We start from the raw sequence: 27,641 nt of genomic DNA on the forward strand, positions 1-27,641 counted from the left end.
CAGAGGATGAGATGGCTGGATGGCATCACTGACTCGATGGACGTGAGTCTGAGTGAACTCCGGGAGTTGGTGATTGACAGGGAGGCCTGGTGTGCTGCGATTCATGGGGTTGCAAAGAGTTGGACACGACTGAGCGACTGAACTGAACTGAAGAAAAAAATGCTGTCAGTTATCATTGTAAAATACCATTGACTGTCAGATCTATCCTAATCAGAGAGTTTAAAGTCTTGGGAAAACTTACTCTTAGAATCAAGGAAAAATGGTACCTTAGTTATTTTGATGATTTCTGGGAAATTTCTTGGATGATTTTCAAATGTCAAAAATTTTTCCTATTAACTTTGAGTGTAATTTTGATCAATATTATAGAGAGATAAGATTGGGCAGTATTATTTCTATCTCAGTTTAATTTTTAAGGTCAAAATATCTGATAGTAGGAGTTGAAATAATAACCCCAAACATTAACAAATTGTTCCTAAAATGTTCATTCATTTCAAGAAATGATATATGTATGTTAATATTATGGGAGGATTTGATATGTTGGCACTTATTATTTTTTCACTTATTTCTCCCTAACATTTTTTTACTTACTTTTACTGTTTCCTTTATTGAATATATTATACACCTTGCTAAGTGCTAGAGTGTGTGGTATGGTTAATACAGAATTCAACTGGCCTCAGATCTAAGTTATTATACATTATTTTACTTGTGACATTGTGGTATCATTTTTAAAGAATCCTAAGTCTTTATCTTTTAGCTCAAGGTGGTTTGAGGGGAATTTTTATATTCATCTCACCTTTTTCTCTAACCTTTGTTGAGATTCTCTGTAGTTCCCCCTTCCATTTTGGTGGTGGTGGTTGTTCAGTCACGCAGTTGAGTTCAACTCTTTGTGACCCCGTGGACTTCAGCATGCCAGGCTTCCCTGTCCTTCATTATCTCCTAGAGTTTGCTCAAACTCATGTCCATTGAGTCGGTGATGCCATCCAACCATTTTGTCCTCTGTCACCCCCTTCTCCTCCTGCCCTCAATCTTTCCCAACATCAGGGTCTTTTCCAATGAGTTGGCTCTGTGCATCAGATGGCCAGGGTATTGGAGCTTCAGCTTCAGCATCAGTCCTTCCAGTGAATATTCAGGGTTAATTTCCTTTAGGATTCACCTTCCATTTTAAAGACATCTTGAAAACCAAGGCAAAAATCTGGCTTCCATCATTAGAACCATCTTTGACTTTGAAGTGATTTAAACCCAAATGGCACGTCTTTTAATATTTCGAGCATTAAGCCCTAATCCATTCTGTTTAATGCTTTCACTGTATTTCTTAAGATGCAAAGAAAATGCCCTATCCTTCACCCAGCTGCAACAAATTAATATGTAATTTCAACCAAATAAAATCATTTTCTCCTGAAACTCACTCCAAATTCTCCAGTGCCTTGGATTTTTAAAAAAATTGTTAAAATGTGTGTGAGGTTTAACTAATATCTAAGGTTTTGCATTCAAGATGACCCATGACATCTCTTGGTGGCATTCTAAAACTTCTGCTCAACAAAAGTATTCTTTCATCCAAGAGAAAATTAAACTTTAGAACAAACAGCACAATGTTTGGGAATGATTACTTAAATCCCAGAATAAGGTGCAAGTGATAGAAAGAGGCCACCGATGCGGCAAAACTGGAAACGTTTTGAAAATGAGTCATAGCGCTTTTGAAAACATAATTTGAAGAAGGGAAACAAGACAAAACAAAACAACACAGAGAGCCTGGAATGCTTTATTATAAAGGCAGAGAGCCAGTTCTTCACCCACTCTGACAGGACTCATGACAGTGAAAACAATACCTCCATACAGACACACACACGCCGCACAAGTTAAGTGTTGCTAATAGCATCAGTTGTCTTCATTACCGCACACCTGACGAGGCATCTTGAAACCCTCAGTGGTGCTGGCCCCTGTAAACGACCCCAGCAGTCCATAGGCAGCCTATTTTACTCCCTCAGAGAGAGTGGATGCCTGGCATATGCTAAGTAACCCTGTTTCATCCTATAATTAACAGAACCACAGTAAGTATCACTTCCAAGTACCTCAGGAAGAAAGACCATTTTGCAACAATTTCTCTCCCCTTACCATTTTCTTTTAGGAAAGCACTACTGTATTATATCTTGCCTTTTCTTTCTAATGTAGCAAGTGCTAATTACACCCCTTGGGTACACCTTGGCTGCTGTGTTAAACACATCTAGAGTTGTTTTCTTATTACCATGAAAAATACATTTGACTTGAAAGACAACCTGGGAAGGCTCTGAGAGCCATTGGGATAAACCTCCATAATTTACAGGCTGAGAAATTCAAGGAGGTTGAAAGATGGGATTGTGCTCAGAAAGAGCACAGAGTAAAGTCCCTATTGTGTGAATTTGTTTAAATGAGGAGATGAAATCAATATGATGTAAAGAAAAATGCCTCTGAAAGTAAGAGCGTGTGAGTGTGTGTGTGTGTGTAGGGGAGGTGGAGACCAGGGCCTTCCCAATCCACACTTCTCCAGCTCCTTTGACAATTAACCCACATTCCTCTCTGTTACTACTTAAGTGGGCTAGATTTTCAGTCCACTCACTCAGGTGTACAGAAATAACCTCTCATCATTTTTCTATAACCCAGTCACTGAAGTTTAATCTTAACGACTCAGCCCCTTTCCCTGGGCAAACTTTGGGGTGTGTTGTATTGGCAGCTAAGGGCCATTTGGCCTTTGTCAGCTGTCGCCCCAGGCATTCAGGCTGGTGTCCTTGTTCCTTTCGAGCTGAGCTCGTATGGGTCCATTCGGGTCACTGCTGCCTCTCCACCAGCCATGGATGCGCTGCTCTTGGGCACCTGAGAGACATTCTCAGCCTGTCCTGGGTGCTCCCGCTTAGCTGCTCCTGCAGGCCTTTCCTCTGCCCCCATCAGGCTGGCTTACAACAATTCTGGGGTCTACATTGGAAAGAAGGGCATGAGGTCTCAGAACCTGTCTGGAGCTGGTAGCATTGCCATGTGCCTCAACTCTACCCCAGCATCCTGATATCTGGGTTCAGGAAAGTGGCAGAAGATGGACTATGCATGGGCCCAGGGTTCAAGGCCTCTTTCTTAGGAACAGAATTATTTTAACTTCCCTACAGCCCCCATCTCCATTGCTCCTCCAAACCCCCACCCACCTCAGCTTTACTTGGAGATCATTATATATTTTTCTGATCTTTTGCCTTGTGCCCTGAGTTTACTCGGGGCTTAGGTTTATAAATTTAAAAAACAAATCATCTAAAATGCAAACGCTTTGGCTTTTGGCTGAATCTTCTTGTCCCTCAGGGAATAATGCTGCTCACCCAATGGGTGAAAAAAAGTTAGGGGTACTAGGAAATGATGGAGAAGGAAATGGCAACCCACTCCAGTATTCTTGCCTGGGAGAGCCCATGGACAGAGGAGCCCAGAGGGCTACATTCCTTGGGGTCGCAAAAGAGTTGGACATGACTTAGCAACTAAACAACACTAATTGAAAGACTTGTGTGCGCGCATGTGCTCAGTCATGTCTGATTCTTTGTGGCCCCATGGACTATAGCCTATTCCCTTTTTCAGAGAATCTTCCTGACCCAGGGATGGAACCTATATCTCCAGCACTGGCAGGCAGATTCTTTACCACTACCACCACCTGGGAGTCTGCGCTTGAGGAACTTGTTTCAGGGATATGTTTCAAAGCCTAATTTCTCTTGTGTGATCTTGGGCCATTTGATATATAATTTTCTGGGAATTATGGCAGTTGAGAACTTTTACTGGTAAAAGAGGAAATTGGGTGCTAAGCTTAGTGTGAGGATATTTCGGTACATAAGGGAAAAAATGGTCTTCCCTGGTGGCTCAGTGGTAAAGAACTTGCCTGCCAATGCAGGAGATGCAGGAGACGCAAGTTTGATCCCTGGGTTGGGAAGATCTCCTGGAGTAGGAAATGGCAACCCACTCCAGTATTCTTGCCTGGGAAATCCCATGGACAGAGAGCCTGGTGAGCTACAGTCCAAGGGGTCACGAGAGTCGGATATGACTGAGTGACTAAACCAGCACCACTAGGAAATGAAGCGGATCGGTAACAGGAAGAATCAGAAAAATCTCCAAACATCATCCCATTATATTTTTCTTCTAAAACCATATCCTTTCCTCTCTACACAGAGTTAAATTCACGGAAGGCATAACGCAGCACATGCGGTTGGGACATATGTTCACTTGTGGAGAGGAAATATTTTGACTCTGTAGTTCTGGGCAGGCTCAACCGCTTGCCTCACCGCTCACAGACAGCAACTTCCCCTTTCTAAGAACATAATTACCAAGCCCTCTTTGTTCAAATCTCTGCTTGTATTTTATACTTCATGGAGTCTTTCTGGACTGAAGTCACCCGGTTTCACCCCAGGAAACTCAGTACTCCCGCTCCTGCTCGCCTTCCCTTCCTGGGGACAAGTTTAGTGCTGTGTCTGTGTCCCTTTGTTCTCTTCTGAGCACCAGTTTCTCTTTGGAGAACTGGCTACTAACAAGGACATGTGCATCACACTTTACAGTTCATAAGCCTCTTGTGCCTGGATAACGATCTCACAGGACAACGGCCCTGTGAAGCAAGGATCATTATTTTAAATGTGATTCATTGGAGGCTTTGGGGGTTATTAACGGGGTCTTTGTACTCAAGGAGGCAGGGGCTGGGTCCAGGCCTTAGCACTCAGGCCTCCTGACATGGGGTCCTCCTGTTTTCACTTGTATCAACCAAGGCGGATGTGAACTTAAGTGAGATCATTCATTCATCCAACAAACATCCACTGAGTGTGTCAGACCTGTGTGAAGCATGGGGTTATAAATGGTGATCAAAATAATTTCAGACTTTGCCCAGCTTATAATTAGAAAGAGACATGAAAAATAACCACACAGATGTGTGTGCATGCTAAGTCACTTCAGTCGTCTCCAACTCTTTGCAACCATGGGAACTGCAGCCTGCCAGGCTCCTCTGTCCATGAGGTTCTCCAGGCAAGAATACTGGAGTGGGTAGCCATTCCCTTCTCCAGGGGATCTTCCTGACTCAGAGATGTAACCTGCATCTCCTACATCTCCTGCACTGACAGGCGGGTTCTTTACCACTAGCACTACCTGGGAAACCCAATCACATATACATATTGTTTTAAAATGTATAAGGGCCTGGAAGGAAATCATAGAGTTATGATTTTCACAAAGAGTTGCACATGACTGAGCAACTGAGCACATAGCAAGTGGGCCTGATCTAGTTAGGGATGAGAACTAGATCCCTACACGGAGGAAGATGGGAGATGTTGAGAAGGGTGAGAAGAATTTTCTGAGGAAGGGATATTTAAGATGAGGTCAGTAGGCACTAGCTAGGCAAAAAGAGTTTGCAGCTAGGATTCCAGCATTTGGAAAAAGGTCCTGAGGCGGGAGGGAACCTGTTCCTTGAAGGATGTGGTCAGGCTGGCAAAGAAGGGTCAGTCTCTGAGACTTTGAAGAATATCTGGATTTTATTCTGAGTGCTATGGGAAGCCAAAGATGGGTTTTTAAACAGAAGGGAGTGTCTTGTGGGTGGAGAATGGGTTGAGAGGGGGCACCGGTGGGTGTGAGCCATCACTTAGGAAGTCACTGCAGGAGTCCAGGCGAGCTTGGATTCAAAAGGTTAAAAAAAGATTTGGAAGCTACAAAAAGCTGCTGCTTTCATTATGAATGTATTTATCTGTCAGGGTCTTGGGCAGGAAACAGATTGCACAATCAAGTGGGGTAATGTGTTTGGTAAAGGGACTAGTTCTGAAGCTGCGGTTGGAGCTGGGAAATGCATTGGGACTCAGTGCCCGGGCCTTTAGGACTGCAGGGGCTGGTGAGGGGATGGTTCCAGAAGGTCAGAGGCACTGCAGGACACAAGCTGTGGCCTTCAGCAGAGGGATGCAGCCAAGCCACGGCACCCTGCAGGAATAAACATCTTCCTGTGCACCCGTCCTCCAGCACCTGTCAGTGTTCTTCACCAGCTTTTCCCAACTGGGGAGGAGGCTGTTGATGCAGCCCATGAGGGCAGGCTCCAGGGGGCATAGGGTGAGGGGCAGGAGGGTAGAGAGTAGGAGCTAGGGGCACATAAGTCTCGCAACCACCATGCAGATCATGCATTTTTTCCTCTCCTCTCACACTTCCTCCCTTGCCAACACCAACAAAACGATAGATTCTTTGTAGGTGGAGATTATTTTCTCTTTTTTTCTTAATGCATGACTGTGTCTAGTGATAGTACTCACCTTTGAAACAATAGGAAATTTTTCTTTTGATTTTTTTCTTCTTTTCAAGTATAATCATATTTAGTTTAATAGAATCCTGTGAAAACTTATTTTTTCACAAAGCCACAAGCCCCTGGCAAGGGTTTAAAGGAAGTTCTTACAAGGTGGGAGTTGGGTTCCTCTACCATTCAGATTTCCACTGGAGGCCGGTCCACTAGAGCAGCCCTCTGTGCCCCCTTGCTCACCTCTCCTTGTGTAGAATGGGCGCCTAGCCTGATACTGGACCGCAGCCTCAGATCCATGACTAATTTATTAAAAGGCTGAGAGCGTGAGAGGTTTGATTTCTTCCTCCTCTTTGCCCTGGACCAGCCCAAGGCTGCCACCCCCAGTAAGTACATCTGCCCGGTAGTCCCAAGCCTTCCTTTGGCCTTGGGTCCTGACATCTGGGGCTGGGAAGGGGACGCTGGGTGCAGAGAGCTTGAGTGAGCCTGTCCGATTACATTCCTTAGTTCTGTCCTCTCATGCAGTCCTTGGTAGTAGAGCTGACTTTCCTATCTTCACCAATTCCTGAGTCGGTCTTCTTAATTAGTTCTAAATCTGAGTGGGGAAGGCAGGTATTTTTAATTGGACCCTCTAAAACCTCAGTGCTGGGCCCTGTCAGCCAGGAAGAAGAAGGAGCACTGTGGCAGGTCCAGATCTTTTGCAGGCAGCATAGAGAGAGCTCACGGGCTGGCTGAGACCTCAGGCTCTTGGAGACTGCAGGCATCACTTGGAGATAAGTAGTATCTGGGTTGTAAAACATCAGTCCCTATGGCTTGGAGAAGTGTTGGGAGTTTGGGCTTTTAAGTCAGACAGACCAGTGCTTGAGTTTTGGCTCTAACGTGCTGTGGCTGTGGGTCTTCGGCAAATTCCTTAAGCTTTTTGGACCTTAATTATCTCAACTGTAAAATTGGAATAATTACTAATATCTCTGTGGGAGAGCTGTTGTTAGGATTAACAATAACAATGTCTATGAAGTTCCTGGAACATAATAATAGCTCAATAAATTTATGGTCTTTATTTTTTATTATTGTCACAATTTAAGTAGTTTTCCTAAAACAAGCATAAGGTCCCCCTCAAAAAGGCTAAAAGGGCCCAGTATTCTTTTTCATGTTGCTAAAAGTTCAGGGTAGGAAGTTCTCTGACACAAGGAAAGAATATTCTGGAATACATACCTAAGATTTCTAGAACTTTTACCTCTGGTAATGAGATCTCTGACCACAAGGTCAAATAATTGAAATACATCTCCTTTGTTATTAGGGGAGTTACTGGAATCGATATACTCTCTACTGTGCTGCACAACTTTTGATATATGTTATGCAAGTAATAGCTTCTATGATTTCCACATGTATGTGTCTCAAATGGGACTTTGAACAAATCTTTTACGCATTGCCTAATTTAGCTGCTCTCTCAATTATGTGTCTTGTTATGCCTAGATGCGGAGAAGGCAATGGCACCCCACTCCAGTACTCTTGCCTGGAAAATCCCAGGGACGGAGGAGCCTGGTAGGCTGCAGTTCATGGGGTCGCTAAGAGTCGGACATGACTGAGCGACTTCACTTTCACTTTCCACTTTCATGCATTGGAGAAGGAAATGGGAACCCACTCCAGTGTTTTTGCCTGGAGAATCCCAGGGACGGTGGAGCCCGGTGGGCTGCCGTCTATGGGGTCACACAGAGTCGGACACGACTGAAGTGACTTAGCAGCAGCAGCGGCAGCATGCCTAGATGTGCACCCAGGTATAAATAAATGAGTTGACTCTACTGCAGGGTTTGATCTATGTATTTGGAAACTTAGCCTTTTGTAACTTTTTACTTTTACAACAGTTACTTTTCCTACATTTGGTAAAAGTTACTAAACTGTGAAATAATTAGAAAGCAGTTGTCTAGAACTAAGAGAATAAAAAGGAAGCACAAAATCATTTATTCAGTTGTTTAATCAGTTCTAAGCAAGATTTTATTCTATTCAGCAATTGATTGCAATTTATGATTTATATGCTGATGAAGGAAAAGTTAATGGAGATTTTAATGAAAACAAATTGGTAAATAACAGAATGGGGTGTCTAAGGAGTTAATGCTCCTCGTATTGTACTTACTGAGTTTCTGGGATTTCCAAACCAGAGGATAGTTAGAAAAAAATCTGTAAAATAAAAAAAGGCTCATAGAACATAAAATCAGAAATAAGACATATAAGAGAAATAAATGAATGAGTTGTGTTGGGGGGGAAATATAATTGGCAACTGAACCATCCCTTTTATTGGTCCTGTAAAGGCCATGTGGAAGGCCTGTCCTTACCCCCTAGAATATGGATACTTCTGTCATTTGAAAAATTTCTTTTATCAAGCTCACAGAGCCTAGATAATTTACACAGGCTAGCCATCAAGTAAATACTTGTTAATTTGGTAGATCCAAGTATGTTCTTGGGGAGGCTGATCTTTTGCTACTAGAGAAATAAGAATGGTGTTTGAAGGTAGGTCAGACCTGACCTGCTCATATTCTCTTAGCTATGGTTTCACTTTTTATATATTTAGTCAGTTAACACAGTGATTCAGTATATGTATTTGGATGTCTTGCTTGGTCCCAATTCTTTTGGAACCACACAAAATTCCAGAGAAACTTCGTAGTGGAACTGGAGAATTTGCTTCTCTGGCTACCTGTAGGGTCAATCAGTACCTAAAGAGGACGATTACTAAGTCATTAAAAGTGCTACCTGAAATTACGCTTGGTGAAATCTTACCAGTTGTCTGTGGAAGGGTTTGCTTTTGGTGGGCTGACTGCTAGTTAGTCTCCAAGATTCAGTAGAAATATCTCCTTTCTGAAGGTCTACCAAACTCTCCCTGAGGTTTTTGTTTGTTTGTTTTGTTTTTAATATTGTGCCGTTATTATCTGCTTAGACATTGTCATATTCTTTTGAACTTATTTGTCATCTGACTCAAGCTCCTTGACATTAGCCATCACTGGTCCTCAGCTTCATGCCTGGTAACCAATCAGGAATCCATCAGTCCTGGCAGGTGCTCTGTAGGGACTAGGCAAATAAGTGAATAACAAGAGACACAAATTCAATTCTTAAAGATTCACTGTAGTTATACAATACTCCACTGTGTGCATCTGAGAAACACTTCACTGGAATGAATGCCTACCTCCTGAGTTCTGTTTGGAAAACCATATCCAAGTGACTATTCTGGTTTTACAGGCTCAGGTATGTTAATAAGCGCTAATTTCCTTAAACTGTGGGTGGACCTGAGCTGTAAGGAGGTGTGGAGTCTAGTAAACCGCCCCTGCCCTCAGATTGGGCATTTGAATTTTGGAAGTGAAAAATGGAACCATACCGTTGATGCACCTCTCAGTCAGTCCTGGAACTCCATCCACCTTTTTTGGGGTAGTTTAAGATTTTAATTAGAAAATATATTTGCTCCCTTCTTGCTCTCTATACACATCTCTGTTTAAAGCAATCACCCTGCATACAGTTAATTATTTGCCTCTGTGTCTTTAGGCCAGACGAGACTGTGAAATACTTGAGTGTGAGGCCTCTGTCTCATTTATTTTGATTTTTCTATAGTCGATGCAAGGCTTGATATATAGTATATAACCAAGAAACAGTTTTTGGTGGAAATGAATAAGGGCAAAGAGATTGAGAATAACTCTCTTTCTTTGTCACTGATCTCAAGTGTGTTTTCTATATTCACCTAGAATTTGAAGTTCTGGATCTCAGTCTTTCATCCAGAGTCAGGCTTTTACAGACAAACATTTAAAATCCCGCAAAAAAACTATTAAGCCTTTTGATAAATATTTATTGAGTGCTTGGTACATGCCAGGTGGTTTGAATACAAATATGGATGAGGCATGGCCCTGACCTTGATGAGTTCACCATATCATTAAAGAGCATATAATAGCAGTTATTAGTTAATGGTCATCCAGGCTAATGGCTTACTCAGAATTCAGCTATCACTAAGCTCTTGGGCACTCTGAGAAATTACTGGGATGGAGCATATACTTGTGTAAATCATGGCTTAAGGGGAATAAAGTGCCATAACCTTTTTCCATAATGGAATCGTTTTCCAGAAAAGTATCAAGTCTCAGAGTTATGAATATTGGAAGTTTTACCAATACAAACACTTTGGGAAACAAAAAGAAAAAGGAAAGGTATAGTTCTTAGTGTTACTCGGGCTTAAACAGAGTTTTTTTGTGTGTAACAAATGTCAGGTTGGCAGATCAATGGCAACAAATAAGAGCTTTTCAAGTTATGTTTTAAAAAGCACAACACATATGGAAAAAAGTTTATATTTAAAAATAACTTTTCAAACACTGAGGCTCTCTGGGAAGAATGATGATAACGTCATATTGTAGATTCAATTGTATTCTCAGGAGGGAGACCATAATTGCCTTAATGAAAGAAGAGAGGGGAAGCGTGTCCCAGCCATAATGTTGTAGCTGAAGTGCACAGCAGATTTCCCACTGATAACATTAGTCCACGTCACTCTGATTAGTGGAGTTACATCTTAACGAGGGGTATGTCTAAAGACGGCAGGCAAGGTAAGCATTTCATCAGCGTCATCCTTGGAAATTCCTTAGAAGCTTAGTGTTGGAGACGATAGCGGCTTCCCAGTGCATCAGTTCTGCTAAATGGAAACTGCTTTTCCTGGAATTCCCATCCACGTCTGCTTCTGGATTAGGGTTGGCCACTGTGATTGCCTTGCATGTGATTTGAAAGGCAGATGAGAGATGGCAGCCATGATGCTTGTGAGGGTGAGTTGAGGCCCTGGTTGCCATAGCAGATTATGCTTGCTGTTGCTGTCTACATCTAATCTTGTTGGCAGTGGGGCTGCAGCTGGGCCTGTGGCCCCTTCCACTTCACCCAGATCTCCATTAGCTTCCCTCAGTCCTGGACCAAATGATCCACAGTGAAAGGCACCACCTGCTTCTACGGATCCCCAGCCTCAAGTCTAGAGATGGTAAGAGATAGGTAACAGGTTCCATCTTGTTCTTTGGGTTCCTGTTTACCCTTGTAGGTTCCAGATTATCCTTGCCCTCCCTCACTTCACATCCAGTTTTCCTTCTCACTGCCAGTATTCCTGACCTACAGCAACTTCAGACCCGTTTCCCGATGCCTGGACAACAGCTTTCCATAAACCTTTTACCAGCTTCCATGATTGTATAAGATCTAATGCTTATGTTCCTTATTCTGTCTCACAGATGGTGGTTCTGCTCATATGCCTGCATCCTATCCAATACAGAGACTAACATACATCTTTTATTTAATCCACTAATAGGATTTCCCTTTTTCCTCCACGTCCTTGACCTCCATCGCATTGGGCATCTGGTGAAGTAGTTGGCTTGAATATAAGAACTATGTTGTTTTAAAAAATACATATCTTTAAAGCCTAGATTCATATTCTGTGCAGTCAGATGCACACTGAGTTCATTTCATTTCTTCATTTCGAATCTGCCTGCAATGAAGGAGACCCGGGTTTGATACCTGGGTTGGGAAGATCCCGTGGAGAAAGGAATGGAAACCCATTCCAGTATTCTTGCTTGAAGAATTCCATGGACAGAGGAGTCTAGCAGGCTACGGTCCATGGGATCGCAAAAGAGTTGGACATGACTGAACGACTGACACAGATGCACCCACAGTGAGAGACACGTACAAGCTCAGGAAAAACCAGACTCCGGTTGCCCTTCTTGGTCTCACTGCAGAGCATGGTTCATTGAGCTGGAAGAGTGTGCAAAATCAGCTGTACCTATGTAAGTTGTTTCTCCCTCTTTCCCTTTATCTATGTGGTTTCCTTTATTGCATGTGGTTGAACTTCAATCAGTTAAACATGGATATAAGGCAATTCCACTGTAAGCATACTGGCTTCTGCATCAGATGTTTTCTTCATTTCATTTCTAGTTTTAGTATGGATGACTTGTTTTTTTGCCCTCAGTTATTTCACCCTTGGGCACACTTGCTCCACAGAAAACTGCACTCCACTCTTTTCTTCAGTCTCCTCAGTCCCCCTTTCATCTTCTTTTGCTCAACATCTACAATTTGAGATTTGTGTGATTGCTGCTTCAAAGTTGAAAACTGAGCAAATTATAGCTGTGGATTTTGTTCCTGAAGTGACATGAGCATGTCCAGGCCATTTGCAGACTTCATGGGAAAGACTGGCAATCCTCAAAGTATTATAGAAGGATCATGATTTATCCTATTGTTTAGTAAGAAGAGCAGAGTTTCTTGGGAAGAGGATGTATTTCCATATTGTCACTTAAGAATTGTGTAAATCTTATACTGGGCTGTGAGTTTTAATTAACAAACTGCTTCCATTCAGGTTGGAATTCCTGATTTATTGAGGTTCTGTTTCACCTGCATTCCACTTAACTAAACCCATAAGCTTCAAGCTTGATTTACTGTCTCGTTTCCACTGAAAACACACTTCTCTTACAATATTTATAACTTTCTTAATAGGATAGTTATTGAAAAACAAGCCTTTGTTCACTCTGATGATACTCAAAAATTATAAAAATTCAAAATCTTCTTTTCATCTCCTCATTTCTCTGCGTGAAAGCCCACAGAGGTTCCCCATTGCCTAGAAGAGAACGTCTCAAATGTTTTTCACCTGATACATGTGCCAGCAATTTCCACTTGGCAGACAAACTCCCACAGAGCCTCTGGTCCCGAGGAGGTATACTCTCTGGATTATGTTTGTAACCCATATCCCTCTGGCCTCACCAGTGTAAATGGGGTCATGGTTTAACCTAGTGCCTCCTGATTGATAGTCTCCACCTGTGTGAGGGCAGGTTGCCCTTCTCAGGTTCCTTCTAATTTCTTCCAGGGGGTCTTCAGGAGTGCTTTACATGGGCTCCCAGCCCTCTGCTTGTCCTCTGCTGTCCTTCAGTTGCAACCCGTTTATCCCTGTCCTGGACATGGATTGATGCCACCCCTGCCATGCTGACTTCAAGGTGAGTTACTCCTTTATTACCAGATGAAGCACCGACACAGACCTTTTACTTAATTCCTCCCAGTTACACTGAAACCAGATTTCTGCTTGTTTTTTTTTCTTTCTTTTAATTGGAGGATAATTGTTTCACAATGTTGTGTTGGTTCCCGCTGTATGGCAATGTGGATCAGCCATAAGTGGACATACACCCTTCTCTCTTGAATGTCCCTCCCACCCCACCCAACCTACCCCTCTAGGTTGTCACAGAGCACCGGGTTGAGCTCCTTGTGTTATCAACTCCCCACTAGCTATCCACTTGACATATGGTTAATGTAAATGTTTCAATGCTCTTCTCTCAGTTCGTCCCACCGTTGCCTTCCCTGTTGTGTCGACAAGTCTGTTCTCCATGTCTGTGCCTCCATTCCTTCCCTGAAAGTAGGTTCACCAATACCATTTTCCTAGATTCCATAGATGATATTGTTAATAGATGATATTGTTTTCTCTTTCTCACTTGCTTCACTCTGTGTAACAGGCTCTAGTTTCATCTACCTTGGTTCAACTGACTCAAATTTGTTCCTTTTTAAGGTTGAGTAATATTCTATTGTGTATATGTACCACAACTTCTTTATTCATTCACCTATACGTGGATATTTAGGTTGCTTCCGTGTCCTGGCTATTTTAAGTAGGACTGCAATGAACACTGGGGTACATGTGTCTTTTGAATTATGGTTTTCTCAGGGTATATGCCCAGTAGTGGGATTTCTGGGAAACCAGGTTTTAATGTTAACCACAACTTTTACTAGAAGCCCAGGAAATAGGAAATGAAAGCAAAGAAATTTTATTAAATATAGAGGCTCTTGGAGCCATCTATTGCAGTCCACCATCATTTGGGGATGTCTTACTTAATGATTCCTTGGCTGTAGGGTTTCTTTTCCAACCAGCTGCCGGCCAGCTACCCTGCCAAGGATGCCAGCTGCCTTCACTCCCATGCAGTCTGGATATTCGGGTCTCCACGCCTGAGAGTAAAGCCCTAAGAAGGAGTTTCCCCCTCATCCCCAACTTAAGGTCTGCCTTCCCTGTTATCACTCTCAGTCCCTGGATCTCCTTTTTCCCGGGGTGACTGAGTGGGAACGTCCTCTGCTAACAGGAGAGACCTCAGTGCCTACCACAGCTGGAGCTCTGCCTTCAAGGAAACCATAGCAGAACCCAACTGTCCCGCTTTGAGCAACACACACAAAGAGTTTATGTTTCCTTATGTTTTCCTTATGTTTCTATCTTCTGAATCATAGAGAAAAGAACAGATTCCTCTTTTCTAATTTCTCAAAGTTTGTGTTGAGTAGTTTTAAACATGAGGTAAGTTGAATTGCACCAAACCTCATCAAGCTTCTCTTCATGCTTTTCCCATTATGAAGGAAAAATCGGGCCGACGTGTTTTTCCCATGGTCTCAGCTTCTAATGTTCTACTAGCAGCTCCTCAGTCACAAGCCTACATGTCACTGTAAGACAAATAGCTTCTTGATTTTATTTGAAAACTTTTTTTTTTTTTTTTACTGAAATATAGTCTATTTACAACGCTGCATTAGTTTCAGGTCTATAGCAAAGCGATTCAGCCATATAGATATATGTATACATACTATAAATATATTATTTTCAAGACTCTTTTCCATCATTGGTTCTTATAAGATATTGAATATAGTTCCTTGTGCTATATAAGAAGTCCTTGTTTATCCACTGTATATATAGTAATGTGTATATATTCTTGTTGTTTATCCATTGCATATATAGTAATGTGTATATATTAATCCCAAACTCCTAATTTATCCCTCCTCCACTTCCCCTTTGGTAACCATAAGTTTGTTTTCTAAATCTGTGAGTCTATTTCTGTTTTGTAAATAAGTTCATTTATAACATTTTTTAAGATTTCACATATAAGCGATATCATATATTTGTCTGTCTGACTTCACTTAGTGTCATAATCTCTGTCCATTTATTTTGCTGCAAATGGCATTATTACATTCCTTTTTATGGCTGAATAATATTCTATTGTATATATATCACATCTTTACTCATTCATTTGTCAATGGACACTTATTTTGCTTCCACATCTTGGCTATTTTAAACAGTGCAAGCAGCTTTTTCTTTAGATTGCAAAGTACAGTCTAGACCCATACTTAGAAGGAAACCCATCTCCAGAGGAAGTAATGTGCAGAATATAAATTTACTTTAAACATATAAAATCTTTTACTTAGACCCACAGCTTCTCAATGTTTGCATGTCATTTTCATAATAAAATAGCTCATTGATGTGTCAGTCAGTACAGACTAGGTTATGCTGTAATAACAGACAGTCCTGAAATACTGACTTAAAGATTTATTTCTCACTGATGCTACATATCTGCCTGAGGTTGGCATGGAAGCTTTTTTGTTGTGATTATTCAAGGACTTTGGAGGGGGTCATTTTCTTCTCAAACATTACCAGTCCCTCAATGCCCCAGGGCAAGAGGTTCTTGCACTGCCTATTTATTAAAGAGTACTCCAACTTAGTTACACGTCCCCCACTCAAACACAAGGAAGCTCCATCCTACAATGACCCTATTCTTTTCCTGACATTTGAAGCAGTACACTCAGCTGTTTTAACATCTCAAAGTCACATAATAGTTCCAAATAAAGCCCAGATGTTGTACTAAAACAGAGCTCTACATGTGCAACTAATTTTAATCTTAATAATAATTGTATGAAGGAGGTACTATCATTAGCACCATTTTATAGATGAAGAAACTGAGATCCAGAGAGGATGAATAACTTATTGTGGTCATACAGCTGTAATGGTAGTGCTGGGATAGATAGTTTGACTTCATGGGCCATACTCTTAACTACTACACATCCAATTCAACTTTCCTCAACTGAGCTTATCATCTGCCTACCACGTTCCCATAATCCTGCATTTATTCTTTTTGAATTTTCCTAATTTAGGTAAACGGCACACTACCAGTGGTCTTGTTGTAAATGTCACCAATCTGGGACTTGTCCTTGGTTCCTTTCTTTCTGTCAAGTTCCATGTCTAGTTCAAACTAGCTCTCAAGGAAGGCTGATCTTTGCCACCCTCTTCTCTCTTCCTAGTACTGCAGTCCTTCTCTCAGTGATCTCTGGCATGCTGCCCCTATGGTCTATTCTCCACCAAGCAGTCAGAATGAATTTTTAAGAATCTATATCTGAAGAACTTGATGTGTTATTCCTTTGCTAAAAATGCTACAACAATTTCCCAAGACATAAGGTATGATGTTTTATTATTGTTCCTTCTGCTGCTGAAACAGCGCCTTCCCCAACACACACACAGTCACACACACACACTTAGCTAATTACTGCAAATTTCAGCTTAACTGTAACTTCTTTACAAAGGCCTCCTTTTTAAATAGAAGTATAATTAGTATAATGTTGTATTAGTTTCTGGTGTACAGCAAAGTGATTCAGTCATATATGTGTGCGTGCGTGCTTAGTTGCTTAGATGTGTCCAACTCTTTGTGACCCCACGGAGGACTGTAGCCTGCCAGGGTCCTCTGTCTGTGGGATTCTCCAGGCAAGAATACTGGGGTGGGCCATGCCCCTCTCTAGGTGATCTTCCCAACCCAGCGACAGAACCTCGGTATCCCACATGTAGGCAGATTCTTTACTGTCTTAACCACCAGGGAAACTCAAAAATACTGGAGTGAGTAGCCTATCCATTCTCCAGGGGATCTTCCCAACCCAGGAATCAAAGCAGGGTCTCCTGCACTGCAGGCAGATTCTTTACCAGCTGAGCTACCATATATACATATGTATATATACTCTTTCTCCAATTCTTTTCCATTATAGTTTATTAAAGGATATTGAATATAGTTCCCTGTGCTACACAGTAGGTCCTTTTTAAAATCTATTTTATATACAATAGTGCATATAGGTTAATCCCAAACTCCTAATTTATCCCCACCTTGCCCCTTTGGTAATCATAAGTTTGTTTTCTATGTCTGTGAGTCTATTTCCGTTTTACAGATAAGGTCATTTGTATCATTTTTTTAGATTCCACATAAAAGTGATATTATATGATACTTGTGTTTATCTGACTTACTTCTTATAAGGAAAGAGCAAATTAGCCAAGATGGTGTTGTCAACCTCTCTCGCCCCATGCTCTCTTGCTCTATGTTTTGTTTAGTTCAGTTCAGTTGCTCAGTCGTGTCCGACTCTTTGCCACCCCATAGAATGCAGTATGCCAGGCTTCCCTGTTCATCACCAACACCCAGAATTACTCAAACTCATGTCCATTGAGTGGGTGATGCCATCCAATCATCTCATCCTCTGTTGTCCCTTCTCCTCTAGCCTTCAATCTTTCCCAGCATCAGGGTCTTTTCAAATGAGTCAGTTCTTCGCATCAGGTGGCCAAAGTATTGGAGTTTCAGCTTTAGCATCATTCCTTCCAATGAATATTCATGACCAATTTCCTTTAGGATGAACTAATTGGATTTTCTTGCAGTCCAAGGGACTCTCAAGCATCTTCTCCAACACCACAGTTCAAAAGCATCAATTCTTCAGTGCTCAGCCTTCTTCACAGTCCAACTCTCACATCCATACATGACCACTGGAAAAACCATAGCCTTGACTAGACAGACCTTTGTTGGCAAAGTAATGTCTCTGCTTTTGAATATGCTATCTAGGTTGGTCATAACTTTCCTTCCAAGGAGTAAGCGTCTTTGATTTCATGGCTGAAGTCACAATCTGCAGTGATTTTGGAGCCCAAAAAAATAAAGTCTGACACTGTTTCCACTGTTTCCCTATCTATTTCCCATGAAGTGATGGGACCACATGCCATGATCTTAGTTTTCTGAATGCTGAGCTTTAAGCCAACTTTTTCACTCTCCACTTTCACTTTCATCAAGAGGCTTTTTAGTTCCTCTTCACTTTCTGCCATAAGGGTGGTGTCATCTGCATATCTGAGGTGATTGATATTTCTCCCGGCAATCTTGATTCCAGCTTGTGCTTCTTCGAGCCCAGCGTTTCTCATGATGTACTCTGCATAGAAGTTAAATAAGCAGGGTGACAATATACAGCCTTGATGTACTCCTTTTCCTATTTGGAACCAGTCTGTTGTGCCATGTCCAGTTCTAACTGTTACTTTCTGACCTGCATACAGATTTCTCAAGAGGCAGGTCAGGTGGTCTGGTATTCCCATCTCTTTCAGAATTTTCCACAGTTTATTGTGATCCACACAGTCAAAGGCTTTGGCATAGTTGATAAAGCAAAAGTAGATGTTTTTCTGGAACTCTCTTGCTTTTTTGATGATCCAGCAGATGTTGGTAATTTGATCTCTGGTTCCTCTGCCTTTTCTAAAACCAGCTTGAACACCTGGAACTTCACAGTTGACATACTGTTGAAGCCTGGCTTGGAGAATTTTGAGCATCACTTTGCTAGTGTGTGAGATAAGTGCAATTGTATGGTAGTTTGAGTATTCTTGGGCATTGTCTTTCTGTGGGATTGGAATGAAAACTAATCTTTTTCAGTCCTGTGGCCACTGCTGAGTTTTCCAATTTTGCTGGCATATTGAGTGCAGCACTTTCATAGCATCATCTTTCAGGATTTGAAATAACTCAACTGGAATTCCATCACCTCCACTAGCTTTGTTCGCAGTGATGCTTCTTAATGCCCATTTAACTTCACATTCCAGGATGTCTGGCTCTAGGTGAGTGGTCACACCATTGTGATTATCTTGGTCATGAAGATCTTTTTTGTATAGTGCTTCTGTGTATTCTTGCCACCTTTTCTTAATATCTTCTGCTTCTGTTAGGCCCATACCATTTCTGGCCTTTATCGAGCCCATCTTTGTATGAAATGTTCCCCTGGCATCTCTAATTTTCTTGAAAAGATCTATAGCCTTTCCCTTTCTATTGTTTTCCTCTATTTCTTTGCACTGATCATTGAGAAAGGCTTTCTCATCTCTCCTTGCTATTCTTTGGAACACTGCATTCAAATGGGTATATCTTTCCTTTTCTTCTTTGCCTTAGTTTTCTTTTCTCAGCTATTTGTAAGGCCTCCTCAGACAACCATTTTGCCTTTTTGCATTTCTTTTTCTTGGGGATGGTCTTGATCACTGCCTCCTGTACAATGTCACAAACCTCTGTCCATAGTTCTTCAGGCACTCTATCAGATGTAATCCCTTGAATCTATTTGTCACTTCCACTGTATAATTGTAAGGAATTTGATTTAGGTCATACCTCAATGGTCTAGCAGTTTTCCCTACTTTCTTCAGTTTAAGTCCAAATTTGGCAATAAGGAGTTCATGATCTGAGCCACAGTCAGCTCCCTGTCTTGTTTTTGCTGACTGTATAGAGCTTCTCCATCATGGCTGCAAAGAATATAATCAATCTGATTTCGGTGTTGACCATCTGGTGATGTCCGTGTGTAGGGTCTTCTCTTGTGTTGTTGAAGAGGGTGTTTGCTATGACCAATGCATTCTCTTAGCAAAACTCTATTAGCCTCTGCCCTGCTTCATTCTGTATTCCAAGGCTAAATTTGCCTGTTACTCCAGGTATTTCTTGACTTCCTACTTTTGTATTTCAGTCCCCTATAATGAAAAGGACATTTTTTTTGGGGGGGGGTATTAGTTCTAGAAAGTCTTGTAGGTTCAACTTCAACTTCTTCAGCATTACTGGTCAGGGCATAGACTTGGATTACTGTGATGATGAATGGTTTGCCTTGGAAACAAACACAGATCATTCTGTCATTTTTGAGATTGCATCCAAGTACTTCATGTCAGACTCTCTTGTTGACTATGATGGCTACTCCATTCCTTCTAAGGGATTCTCACAGTAGTAGATAGAATGGTCATCTGAGTTAAATTCATCCATTCCAATCCATTTTAGTTCCCTGATTCCTAAAATGTTAATGTTCACTCTTGCCATCTCCTGTTGACCACTTCCAATTTGCCTTGATCCATGGACCTAACGTTCCAGGTTCCTATGCAATGTTGCTCTTTACAGCATTGAACTTTAGTCCATCACCAGTCACATCCACAACTGGGTGTTGTTTTTGCTTTGGCTCCATCTCTTCATTCTTTCTGGAGTTATTTCTCCACTCTTGTCCAGTAGCATATTGGGCACTGACCAACCTGGTGAGTTCATCTTTCAGTGTCCTATCTTTTATGTTTTGTAAATAATGACTATGTAACAGCTGAAATCTCTTATAGTACTGTGCATGCATGTCACAAGGTACTTGCCTGATTACAGTCTACTTTTATTCTGTAAGCACATATAAGCTCCATCTGAAAAAGCCTTTGGGGCTCTGTTATGGCTGCATTATTGTTGAATTTTGGTGGTAAGGTGGTATGGGTGTGCTACGGCTGTGTCTGCTGGGTCAACAACAAGAGGAGAGAATGCATCGTGTCTGCTGTTATGGCTGTCATGCCAATCAGGAGAGAATAGATGTGTTTGCAGTTCCTAGGACTCCTTGAGTTTTCCTCCAGGTTCCCTTCTTATGCCTTGCCTACCCTGGGTTCAGTGAACAGTGAGAAACAGCAAGACTATTGGCATCAATTCAGTTCAGTTCAGTCGCTCAGTTGTGTCTGACTCTTTGCGACCCCATGAATCACAGCATGCCAGGCCTCCCTGTCCATCACCATCTCCTGGAGTTCACTCAGACTCACATCCATCGAGTCAGTGATGCCATCCAGCCATCTCATCCTCTGTCGTCCCCTTCTCCTCCTGCCCCTGATCCCTCCCAGCATCAGGGTCTTTTCCAGTGAGTCAACTCTTCGCATGAGGTGGCCAAAGTACTGGAGTTTCAGCTTTAGCATCATTCCTTCCAGAGAAATCCCAGGGCTGCTCTCCTTCAGAATGGACTGGTTGGATCTCCTAGGCATAGTTGGCAGAATTAGCACTTCTCTTAGTATGATAATCTCTAGGTCCATTCATGTCGATGCAAATGACATTCTGTCTTTCTTTTTTTATGGCTGGGTAATATTTCATTGCATATATATATACCACATTTTTTTCCATTTATCTACTGATGGACATTTAGGTTGCTTCAGTGTCTTGGCTATTGTGTATACTGCTGCTATGAACATGGGTGCATGTATCTGTTTGAACTCGAGTTTTGCCTGGTTGTATGCCCAGGAATGGGATTGCTGGATCATATGGCATCTCTATTTTTAGTTTTTTAAGGAATCTCTATACTGTTTTCCACCGTGACTGTGCCAATTTATATTCCCACCAACACTGTAGGATTCTCTTTTCTCTACACTGTCTCCAACATTTGTTATTTATAGACTTTTTAATGATGGCCATCCTGACTGGTGTGAGGTGATAACCTCATTGTAAACTTGATTTGCATTTCTTTAACAATTAGAGATGTTGAGCATCTTTTCATGTGCCTGTCATTATCTTTTTTGTTTTCTTTGGAGAAATGTCTTTTGAGGTCTTCTGCCCTTTTATTGATTGGATTAATTTGGTTTTATGTTATTGAATTGTATGAACTGTTTGTATATTTTGAAAAGTAATCTCTTGTTGGTTGTAGCAATTGTAAATATTTTTCCCAGTTCATAGGTTGTGTTTTCTTTTTGTTTATGGTTTTCTTTGCTATGCAAAAGCTTTTTAGTTTGATTGGGTCCCACTTGTTTATTTTTGCTTTTATTTCTATTGCCTTGAGAGACTGATCTAGGTAAGCATTGCTACAATTTATGTCAGAGAATTGTTTTGCCTAGGTTCTCTTCTAGAAGTTTTATGGTATCATGTCTTATATGTAAGTCTTTAAGCCATTTTGAGTTTATTTTTGTGCATGATGTAAGGGAGTATTCTAACTTTATTGATTTACATACGGATGTCCAGCTTTCCTAACACCACTTGCTGAAGAGACTTTCTTTTCTGCATTGTATATTCTTGTCAGATACATACCCTTTTTAATGCTTCTGCACCGTGATGTTCTTCTTTCTAAACAGGTCTCAAGCATACATATATTGACTTATTCAGTGCTTATTTTCATCACTAGAAAATAAACTTCATGATGGTAGGGTGAATGTTTGTTTGCTGCTGTATCTGTGGCAACTTAACATAGTGCTGGCAAACAGCAAAGCATTCAATGTGTATTTATTGAATGAGTGGATGAATGCATATTACTAGCAACAAATTGCTTGCAATTCACTTCAGAGTAGATGCTAACACTGCAGTGGAGAACCTCTGGCTGGGCATTGCTGAACTTTTTTTGCTTGCAAAATATATAATGCAGTGGGAGAAGTCTGGTTCTGATCTTAGATCTGAGTTCAGACAGCAAGTTACCATTGACATGGGTGACTGCAGGAAAGTTGTTTAAATGCTGTGTTAATACTTTCATCAGGAAACTGAGAAGAATGACCTCAAAGAATTGGCCTGGAAATTAGCCATGTAATGTTGGTTCTCTTCCTTAGACTATTGGCCTAGAATCTCTCTGCAGCAATTCACTCCTTGCACTTTTCTAACGTCATCTTTTGCTGAAGACCTGGAAATGATAGTTCAATCTGTGTCCCTCTGCCTACCAGAAACATCACCCCTGTTATTTCTTGCCAATATTTGTCCATTCTTTGAAAATCCAGTTCAGAACTCACCTTTTAAAATAAAATTTCTAATATGCTTCTTTCTTCTTCTTCAGCATTTCAAGAGAAATTTGTGCTTGATCATACCTAGTGTTATGAATATTTCCAGTTGATTACCTGGATAGATTGCAACTCCCTGGTGGTGGCTTCTTTGCTTTGTATGCTACGAAGTGCTTTGTATGAAGCAGACAAGCAAAATGTTGATCCATTATTGTTTAATTAATTCATTTAGGAAGTAGGAGTTGTTCTAATCATATTTGTTTCAGGCCAAGTAAGTTGTAAGTTTCAGCCAGAACCATCTTAAACAGAAGAGAAGGGGCTCGTGTTGACAGGTTATGATGCAGTGACTTTTAGTCTTTATCTTCTTTGACATACATACTAACCCTGGGGTGTTTTTTTTTTAAAAAGCTCAGATTTCTCAAAGAAGTTTTTCCAGTGAGACAGAATAATCAATCTTCTTTAGTCCATGTGTTAAAGCTGAACATGCTTTAAAAAAAAAAAAAAAAAAACTTCGAAAAATACAAACTAATAGCAGGAAAAAAAGAAAAAAAACTCAACAAAAAAATAAATGAATGGGAATAATCCTGTATCTGTAAAATAAATTGACTCTACAGTTAACCCTCCCCCTGGCCCCCCAAAAAATCCTCCAAGTCAGATTACTGTACTGGTGAATACTACTTAACATATTCTGCTCAAAAGTCTTCTGGAAAGTTGGAGAGGAGCTAATACTTCTCAACACATTTGTGAAACCAGCATTATCTTGATAGTGCTCCAATATTCCTCACAAACACACACATCTGAAAGACCTTAACAAAGTAGTCACAAGTTGAGTCCAGCAATATAGAAAAAAACTAATAAAACCTGATCAACTGAGGTTTATCCCACAAAGGTAAGGCTGGTCCAACATTTGAAAAATCAATGTAATTCGTTACATGGACAGTCTAAAAGAGAAAAATCTTATTATCATTTCAATAGATGTAAATAAGATTGATAAAATTCAAGATCTATTCATCAAATAAATAAATAAATAAACTCTTAGCAATCTGGGAATAGAAGGGAATGCCCCAGCCTGATAGAATACATCTACCAAAGAAATCTACAAAAAAAAAACAAACACTTAATGGTGATTAACTTTTAGATCTTCCCACTAAGATCAGAAACAAGAAAGAATTTCCATTGCACTGGAGTTCTAAAAAAGTATAATAAGGCAAGAAAAGTAAATAAAAGATGTGTGTTTTGGAAAGGAAAAATTAACACTGTTTATACTCTCAGATGACATGATTGTATACATAAAAGATCCCAAAGAATCTAATTAAAAGCTATTAGATCTTATAAGCAAATTTAGTGAATTCTCAGGATACAAGAGCAATACATTTAAAAACTCAGCTGTATTTCTATACACTAGGAAGGAATAATTGGAAACAGAAATTTTTTGAAAGTACATTCAATTTACATGTGAAATAAGTACATTTAAAATAACATCCAGTACAGAGAATACTTAAACCTAACAGCAGACATAGAGAATAGACTTGTGAATACAGTGGGGGAAGGAGAAAGTGGGATGGACTGAGAGAGAAGCGTTGGCATGTATACACTACCATGTGTGAAATAGATGGCTAGTGGGAAGCTGCCGTGTAGCACAGGGAGTTCAGCTCAGTGCTCTGTGATGACCTAGAAGGGTGGGAGGCAGGCTCAAGAAGGGGGGGATATATGTATACATATAGCTGATTCTCATTGTTATACAGCAGAAACTAACACAACATTGTAGAGAAATTATACTCCAATCAAAAATAAATTTAAAAAGACAAACCTAACAAAATACGTGCAAAATTTGTATGCTAAAGGCTAAAAATCATTGATGACAAAAACAATAAAAATCTAAATAAAGTGCTGTCCTATGGATCAGAAAACTCAGTTTTGTCAAAATGTCAATTTCTCCCAAATTGTTACATAAGCTAAGTATGCTGCTACTGCTAAGTCGCTTCAGTCTCGTCCAACTCGGTGTGGCCCCATAGACGGCAGCCCACCAGGCTCCACATCCCTGGGATTCTCCAGGCAAGAACACTGGAGTGGGTTGCCATTTCCTTCTCCAATGCATGAAAGTGAAAGTGAAGTCGCTCAGTTGTGGTCGAACTCTTAGTGACCCCATGGACTGCAGCCTACCAGGCGCCTCCGTCCATGGGATTTTCCAGGCAAGAGTACTGGAGTGGGTTGCCATTGCCTTCTCCAAGCTAAGTATAATTCCAATCAAAATCCCAGGAGACTTTTTGTGGAAAGTAATCAACTGATCCTAAAAATTATATGGAAGGGCAAAGGATCTACAATAGCCAAAACAATTTTGAAAAAGAAAAAAAGTTGAGGGACTAACTGTACCTGATTTTAAGACTTACTAAAAAGCTACAGTCGGAGAAGGCAAGTCTGGGGTCGCACAGAGTCGGACACGACTGAAGCGACTTAGCAGCAGCAGAAGCAGCATAAAGCTACAGTAACCAGGACAGCATGGTATTGGCAAAAGGATAGGCATGTAAAGCCTATAGAGAGTAGAGTAGACAGCACAGAAACAGACATAAATATTAACTGATTTTCAGCAAATATGCCAAGGCAATACAATAGAAAGGATGGCATTTTCAGTGAATGGTGCTGGGATATTTGAACATCCATTTGTAAAATATGTCATCCATATTGATAGTGCCTCATATTTTATTCAAATGTTACCTAGAAATGGATCAAAAGCCTAAATTTAAGCTTAAAACTATAAAATCTCTAGAATAAAACACAGGGGAAAATTCTTCATGACACTCACTTAGGCAAAGATTTCTTAGAAAGGGACACCAAAAAATCCATTTAAAAAGTTGATAAACTAGATTTTATCAAAATTTAAAACTTCTGTTCTTAAAATGACATCACGAGGAGAGAAAAAGGACAAACCGCAGGACAGGTAGAGGACTGGTAACCAGAATACACAGGGCTCTCAAAACTCAAGGAAACCAACAAACCATTACTGTGGGCAAAAGGTTTGAGGAGATACATCATCAAAGAAGAGGTACACACAGCAAATAAGCGCATGAAAAGATGTCAGTGTCATTAGGTGGCAGTATCATTAGTGGGTGGAGAAATGTAGTTTAGAAGCACAGTGTGATACCACTGCACATCTGTTATAATGGCTCCAATAACGACCAACTGAAAACGCAAAATGCTGGTGAAGGTACTGAGTAACTGGAACTCTCGTGCATACGCTGGTGGAAACGCAAAATGTACAGCCTCTTAGGGGAAGAGTTTGACAGTTTCGTGTAGATCCACAGAGAAACCTTTTCTCTTTTTTAAACGGTTTTATTCATAATAACCCAAACTAAAAACAACCAAACAGCCAACTACTGTACGGGTAAATGAATTTTGGTACAGTCTTATAATTATAATGGAATATTATTCAGTAATAATGAGGAAGGAACTGATAATACACACAACATTACTGAATTATGTATTTTTTATTATTTTTGACTGTGCTGGGTCTCCATTGCTGCACACGTTTTCTCTAGTTGCAGGGTGCAGGCTTCTCGGTGTGGTGGCTTCTCTTGTCGTGGAGCACAGACCCTAAGGGCACATGGGCTCCAGTAGTTGTGGCTGGTGGGCCCTGTAGTGGCTGTTCCCAGGCTCCAAGATGAGGGCTCAATAGTTGTGACACACGGGCTTAGTTGCTCCCGTGGCATGTAGGATCTTCCCCAACCAGGAATGTGATCAGTGTCCCTTGCATTGCAAGGCAGATTCTTAACTACTGGACCACCAGGAAAGCCCAACATTATTGAATTTAAAAGCAATTTGATAAGTAAAAGAAGTCAGACTCAAAAGGTTTCAAATTGAATGATTCCATTTATCAATATGTGACATTCTGGAAAAGGCAGAAATACAAATTAGATCTTTGGTTCCCAGGGGCTAGGGTAGGACTAGGGATTGATTGCAAAGGAGCATGAAGGATCTTTTTAAGATGATGAAAGTATTCTCTACCTTGATTGCAGGATTGGTTACATGATTGTATAAACTCTCAAAATACAGAGTACCTTCTGAAAGAGGAATTGTATTGTCTGTTAATTACACTCCAATTAAAAAAAAAAAACATTTTACAGGCTTCCTAAAGAAAGCCAATGTGAACGAAATGATTAGAGAATCAAAACCAGCTCAGTGTGACCATTCCAATGTCTCTTCTGCTCCAGTTGCTGCTCTAAACACCTTCCTGCCTGGAGCTGGGCTTATGGTCATGAGCAGGTGGATTCAAGAGGGAAGGAGGAAACTCTGCTTTCTGAGCATTAGCTCAACACTGTTTGGCTGGGAATGCCTTGCTTCATCCAGGGAAGACAGCACCAAAATTTTAAAAAGTCCCAAATAAACAAAAAGCCAACCCCAAACCCAGCCAAACACAAAACAACTACTCTGCTTAAAAATAGTAATTAAAAAAAGAAATTTTCATCACATTTAGAGGGATCTGTCTGACTTTAATAGTTTTTAATTAACCCAGTTTGCGAATGAGTTAAAGCCATCTTCAGAAGGGATGTTTCTCTTTTTCAATTTTCACATTTCATTAAACCCATAAATTCTGCATCTTGGATGTTTTCTTCCCCACCTCTCAATGTGTGCATTTCAAAAGAAATAGTCTCATCCTTGAGGTACGAGGAAAACTTCCAGCATGTTTTGCCAAAAAACCCATTTGTTGGGGTAGAGAGCAATTGCACAACAATGAAAAATTGTGAGGTACTCAAGAGATTTTTGCAGCTCGCCAAACTAGTGCAACAGCTGCAAAGGCGTTCTAAGTAAAAGAGTGCACGTCAAATAGTATCCTGAATTTTACATTTTGGAAGACTTAGTCTT

This window comes from Bos taurus, chromosome 5 (genome assembly GCF_002263795.3).
Source record: "Bos taurus isolate L1 Dominette 01449 registration number 42190680 breed Hereford chromosome 5, ARS-UCD2.0, whole genome shotgun sequence".
In the NCBI taxonomy this organism is placed as follows: domain Eukaryota; kingdom Metazoa; phylum Chordata; class Mammalia; order Artiodactyla; family Bovidae; genus Bos; species Bos taurus.